This window comes from Neopelma chrysocephalum, unplaced genomic scaffold (assembly GCF_003984885.1).
Source record: "Neopelma chrysocephalum unplaced genomic scaffold, ASM398488v2 Primary Assembly neopelma1_66, whole genome shotgun sequence".
NCBI lineage: Eukaryota > Metazoa > Chordata > Aves > Passeriformes > Pipridae > Neopelma > Neopelma chrysocephalum.
Window position 1 is genome coordinate 195,416 of NW_020897725.1, and position 6,955 is coordinate 202,370.

The following is a 6,955-nucleotide window of genomic DNA, read 5'->3' on the forward strand; positions in this document are numbered from 1 at the left end:
TACATTATTACTTATGAAGTTTGTATTCTCTAGTATTGACTGCCAGACTTTATTTTCTTTTTCTTTTTTTTTTTTCCTGGCAATATTTCTGCCAAGTAATTGCTGTGACAGAACCAAGGGAAAAATTGCAAAAGAGAAAGTTCATCTGACGATCAGCTGGGAATACATATTGTTCTCTTTAGTGATGCTTTATTAGAGATCTTCTAGTGTGACATCACTTGACTACCATTATCTCCAGATCTGTGCACTGCCAAATCATTTTACAGGACAAATATGAGCCAATCTACACATGGTTACACCATCCCAGGTTCAGTGTGCACTACAGGACTAGCAAGATGCTGCTGTAAGGCCTCGATCACGCTGCCATGAATAGCAGGCTGTGTATGTCCACCAGTCCATTTCTGGACTGTGGAAAACCAGATGGTTTGTTCCCTCTGTTTTGGGCAGCTCTCTTAAGGCAGAAGTCATATGTAGGCTCAGACAATCTGTTTCCCAAACCATCCACCACACACGAACTATACACGTTAAATATTTGACATCAGACAAGGGCAGGCTGCCTTCTGCATTTCAGCACAGAGGGAGTGATGTCCTTTCCATCTCCTGTCTGAGCAAGTAAAGCACTAGTGGGCTGAATCCACATCTGCTTCATTTTGTTGTTGTCTCTTGTGTCAGATGTTAGGGCACAGCTGCACCCAGACTCATGGCACAGTTCACTCTCTTGCTTCTCATGGACCACAGACCATGGCAGATGGCAGAGGTGGAGGTGAACGTAGCACAGTCTGAGCTCTTCACGTTGCTAGGAAATCCTGTGTTGCCTCCAGTTAAGTTACCTGCTTCAGCTATTTGGGTTCATGAGGCTGATTATGCTAGCAGTTTGGGATTGGGATGCCTGATGGGAAGGGACATTCAGGCTGGGAAGAAGCTAATGGTTATTGGTATTTTTTACTTTCTAGTTGCTGAAAGTACTTGGGATCAAGGAAAGAGAGTAGCTTTACCTAAATTGCTCCCCAAAACTGAAATTTGATGATACAGAAAACTCATCTGCAGGTTTCCTAGCACATAAAGTTCTAAATTGCTTTTTGTTTTTGCTAAAATATTTTAGTAAGTAGCCCTGTTTCATGAAACAAAATTACCTTACTTAGGCATCGTCAGGTAGTACACTGGTGCTTTTTTTTTTTAAATCAAGACAAGTTAATAATAAAGGATGTTATTTAGTATTTCAACTCTTCGCAATATGCAGATATGCACCGTGAGTCTGAGGCTCCCAATCAGTAGCAAAACTGTTGTTTATTTCAGAGTTTATTACTTCAGTCTTTATCTTGTGATCCAGTATTAAGAGCACACAGAAAGCAAATGTTACGGGGACAACTTTGAATACTTGGTTAACTGGCTTTAATAATTTTTCTGTATTCTTCATGCTGGGACTAAGTTTTTAAGTCCACAGGCAAGGAGGCTAGGCTGCTGGCCATACCATTTAAAAACTTTATAATTAGCATTCCTGAGGAGTTCATTTTGATTCATTGTAATAAGTATGATGATTTATGAGCAATACAGAATGGAGTCTCTGAAAATTTAAATCTCTTTCCATTTACTTTTGGCATAGGTAAAGCAGTTTCCATTTACACAACTGAATTTCTCAGCTAAAAAGAATTCTGCTCATGGGAGCACTGCAACTTGAGCATGGTGGAAATGTGCGCTGCATTGCCAACGTGCTTTCTTAGGGCAGCGTAAAGCAATTGCTCCTGACCAGCAAAAACTACTATGGATAAACAGTACCTGACAACAGCGAAGTTTTCAAAAAGGGCAGAAATGTAGGTTCAGGGGAAGTAGTGTGTTCATTTTCTTTTTTTTCTATAAGGATGGAGAGAAAAAAAATTAGGGTTTAAGAAAATTTTCCCTAAGGAAGATTCTCCCATTTCTCCACCACATACCCCTCTCTGCTCTTCTCCTCCTTATACTTTTCCCCATCCTTTCCCCATTCACTTTGCCTTTACCCATATATGGGTGCCCTGTGCGTCTTACTAGTGACAGGATAGAATGTAAAGATGTGATTTTTTCATTTGGTCCCAAGTACTAAAAGTACATTTTATATGTTTCAGGCCTTTTAGGTCTAGATGTATATTTTATGACTGCTGTTGAGAGTCTGCATCTCCAAGGGTAACATCCAGGCTTCTAATCCAACATTCATGCCACCAAATGTTCTCTTTGATATAGCACTTTACTATAACAATTTTCATGTTCTGAAAATAAAATTTATAGGAGCCTTTAAGAGACTTGTTTTTAAATGTTTTTTAGCTACGTAAACTAAGCTTTATCAAACTTGATTTGAAAGTCAGAAATACAACCTGAATATTTTTCACTTTTTTTTTCTAGCCTTCTCCAAATGCCAAATACAATGCAACACTTGCTTATCAAAAAAGCAGAATATCTTGTTCCTTACTTTCAGTCCAATATGTTTTCAAAATACAGATTAAAGGATTTTAGGCTCTCAGTATGTGTCCTACTTGTTTTATTGACTTAAATCACTTCATTTTATTCCTGGGAAACAGGTAAGGCAAGATGTAATATCTAGAAATAAAAAGTGGTTGATGCGTTGTTCTTTGCAATTAAAATTGTTTCAAATTTGTAGTGTTACACCAATAATTGCAGGTGAACAGACAATATTAATATGTAAAACTTCAGATTATTCCAGCCATATGGGGTGCAAAGAATTATTGCCTGATTAAATAGAGTAGCAAAACAGCAGATGTGACACATGGAATGAGTATGAGCTTCACTTGATTGTATCTAAGCCTGTTTTTATGTATCTAGGGTACTACAATAGCAACCTTTGGAACAATGCAAAAGGTATACATTTTACCGCTACATTTCTCTAACTGTATTATACCTTTTCTAGAGATCAGTATTGGCATTTCAAATGACTTGATCATAAATCCACAGTGGTGGGGTTTTTTTTCCCCTTTTGCATACCTGCTTTAGAAGAGATGTTAGTACCTGAAAAACTCCACTTTCACTAAATCTATTATCTATCTATTTCTATTCCAGGAAAAAAAAGTCTAAAAATATGAATGGATAAATTCTAAAGATCTTATTAGGCCATCAGAACTACTAAATTTACATTTTTAAACCCATCATATTTCTGTATTATCCAATGATTGCTTTGCATGTGACCATTCACTGGAGCCCACAATAGTTCTTCTGCCCAGGCACCCAAACCTTTGACTGTTCTCTCTTGTACACCCTTTGTCTGTCAGAATATTTTCATACACGTTGTGGGGAGTTTGGTACCTAGGCAGGAATTAAATCAGAAGTCTGTAGGTCCAGCTTATGGCATTTCACTTTAAATATCTGAATAACTCCTTTGGCTATTTTAAACTTCTCCAGGTTTAAGTTTAGTCATTTTCATGCACATTTTGATGATTTAACCTTCATGATGAAATCTAAAGAAGTATTTCTGTGTTCAAAGCTATATATGCGCCAAAGTAGCTAGGTGATTCAGTTTTGTAACTAAGTATTTGCTCTCTTTAATATACAGATTAAGCATGAATTCAAGTACCAGTGAAAAAGTAAACTAGAAGTCTCACTTCAAGATAAAATAATTATCTTACTTAAATATTTTCATTTATCACTTACTACACAATTTTTTTCCTGTATATCTCAACTGAACTACTGTGTGGTACAAACTCCTTATCCAGAAACACTACCAGTCATAGGCTCAGTTCATATGGCTTTTGCCATCTGTGAAAGATGTGTGTCTGGAAAGAAGAGATAAATCTGACTCCTGGAGAAAATTAAATTATAGATTTCCCTCTCTAACAGAATTATTTAAGCTTAGGAAGGCAAGAGGTCTACTGGTGATATGAAAACCATCATGTAACAGGTAAATAGCAAAGGAAAAGGGTAAAAATGGGTAAAACTAGAAATAAGAGCAGTAGAAAAGAGAATGGGAGGCAATGGTAGAGTAAAATGAGTGCTGGTGCCAAAGACATCATCTATTGTACTCCCACATGCAAGTCTGTTTGCTCTGCTGCTCAAACTCACTTTCTTTTTTCTTCCTAGAGTAACTTTCAAGACAGTTTTTATACAATCATATTTTATTGAGTCAGCTGAATCAAATGTATTTTAGAAAGCCACATGAATCTGCCCTATTTCAATTATTTAAGCCACAATACATTATTTAGTGTTCTCTGTGTTCATTGTTTTTAGGACAATCAATCTATGTATATCAAAGAAATGCCATTCTGATTTGAGTGCTTTTTAAAAAATAGCATTAAGTGTTACTCTCAAAAAGAACTTTTAGAGCTCATGATACTTTGTGTATTTCATGAAACTATAAATGGCTCTTTCCTGTTTTATATGATAGTTTAATTTCACTTTTTAGCTCTCAGGCTGAAAGATAAACAACCTGTGTTGTTTATCTATCCTTTTAAAACAGTGGTATACATCCTCCTGAATACGTCCCTGAGGTTTCTGTCCTTTTTGCTGGGCTTTACATGCTCTCTGGGCAGCTATCTGAGTCCAGATGCCTAAATGAGAAGGGACGTTGCCATAGAGGAGGTCTTTGCATGCTCAGGAGTGGACTTCTGCCCAGTCTGATGGACACTCTCTTTTCCCGCCTTTTGATGCCTGTTTTTATTTCACAAGCCGCAAGTGGCAGTAATGGAGATCAAGGGGACCAAAAGGAACAATAAGGCTGGATTTCCAGGCTTAAAGCCTTTAAGGAAATTTCTGTTCCAGTGTGGCTCTGGAAAATGGGGGATGTTTGGCTCCTGGGAGAGGAAAAGGGACTTTCTGGGCAAGGCAAACATACCAAAAGATACTGAAACCAGGAACTAAAATATCTTGGTGGGAGGAGAGAGGTGACAAAAGTTCATTGGATAACTGATGGGTTATAGGGATACCTGTGGTCACCTTGGCCAAGGACAGGATAACAAAGGAGCATTCATGTGGAGTAACATCAAACACTGCCCACTGTCCTTTCATACGAGGGAGGATCTAGATCTGAGGTAAACTCTTCTACTGTTAACATCCTCTTACAGGTGTTGTTAGTCCTCCCCTGAATAGTGATACTACATTTTAGAAGTGGCTATCCTGGCAATTTCCATTCTGTAATGTCTGCTGAAAGATTTTGTTGTCATTTGGAGAAAGTGATTGCAATTTGGAAAATTCCTGTAGCAGGGTAGTATTTTTCCCCTCTTTTAAGGAAAAAAAAACAACCAAAAAATCAGTTTGACTTCTAAGGCAAACAACAGTGGGACTGCAATTCAACTTCCTTCAGTTCTTCAGTTTTCCTGGAGTAGGGACAGACTATTAAGTACTCTGAAGAAGCAAGGAGATAACAAGCTTTGGAGGCCTGGCTCCAATTGTGTGTTCACGTATGTCATGCCTTCCACTAGGCATTCTTTTTAACAGGGACCCAGGATCCATGTCATGATACACCAGGTATTGCAGAGTCTCCTCGGTATCCTATATTCTGCAAACTATGTAACCCTCCAGGTGAGCTGGCAGATAAAAGTCTGTAGAAAATATTTCTGAGAAGTGTTTTGGAGACCTGCTATCTTTTTTATGCTGAAGTGGCTTTACTGGAAAATTCCCAACCAAATCCACTACTTTTCACACGCACAGTTTATTAAGCTTAAAATTATAATTAACTACACTGAAGTGGAAATTAAAAGATCAAAACTGTTTTCATCTCTTACATATAATTTCCTGTCACTTAGATCTTATTGATTATACTGAACCAAAAAACTAGGGAAAGAAGCATGTATTCTGTGAATGAAATGGAGGACTTAGGTGGTCTTTTGCATCTCTGTTTTCTAGGCTTGTTTCATTTCCTAAATCTCACTCATGAGACTTTAGTCAGTTTGAATTGCTATGTATCTTCAGTTTTAAAAATTACAAATCTGAATGATTTTCCTGGTTACAAATATTTGTGAATAATAGTGATGCCTGGTATTTTATATTGAAGAATTGCTTTCAGGAGCCAGCAGATACACATTTACTGCAAGAAAGTTGAGGACTAGATGAAGTAAGAAAGCTAAAGCCCTGATAAAATGAAATCTGGCCAGGGACAACAAGGGCAGCAAGAAAAGATTCTATAGGTACATCGGTGATAAAAGGAAGGCTAGGAAAATGGTCCACTCCGGAAGGAAGCTGCAAATCTGGTTACCTGGAATATGGAGAAGGCTGAGGTAATCAATGATTTTTTGCCTCAGTTTTCACCAAGAAGTGCTCCAGCCACACTGTCCAATTTGCAGAAGGCAAAGGCAGGAACTGGGAATGAGGAGCCACCCGCTGTAGGAGATCAAATTTGTAAACACCCAAGGAACTTGAAGGTTCACAAGGCCACGAGACCTGCTGAGATGCATCTGCAGGTCCTGAGCGAGTGGCCGATGAAATTGCTAAGCCACTATCCATCATATTTCAGAAGCTGTAACAGTCAGGTGAAGTTACCCTTATGGTAGAGGGGTTGGAACTGGATAATCTTTAAAGTCCCTTCCAACCGAAACCATTCTATGTCTTTTTGATTCTACAATAAGTACAATTCAACAAGGAGAAAAAATTCAGAGCAAAGCTAGCCTGTTTTGTTTCCAAAACTTCAATGTCATATTGCAGTTTTAACTCTACTTTTTTTTTTCTACGCAAGAACATGCATGTTTTTCTTGATTGATAACATGAAATTCTACAAAGCTGGTGCTGCATGGTCTTAAAATAATGCACGATTTGGATTGGCACACAAAGTGAAATTCCATTTCCTCCCACCTCTATAAGCAGTCTGTGGGAGTAGCTTTGCTACTGGAATATGTGCACATTCATGGGACATATAGGAATTTTCTGTTTTTCTGGTTACTGTGTTAAATATTGTAACTGCGACTGGTTCAGACCTTAGACCAGTAGCTGACATAGCCAGCAGTATTAATTTTTGCTTTTTAAGACAATGGAGCAGCACTCATGT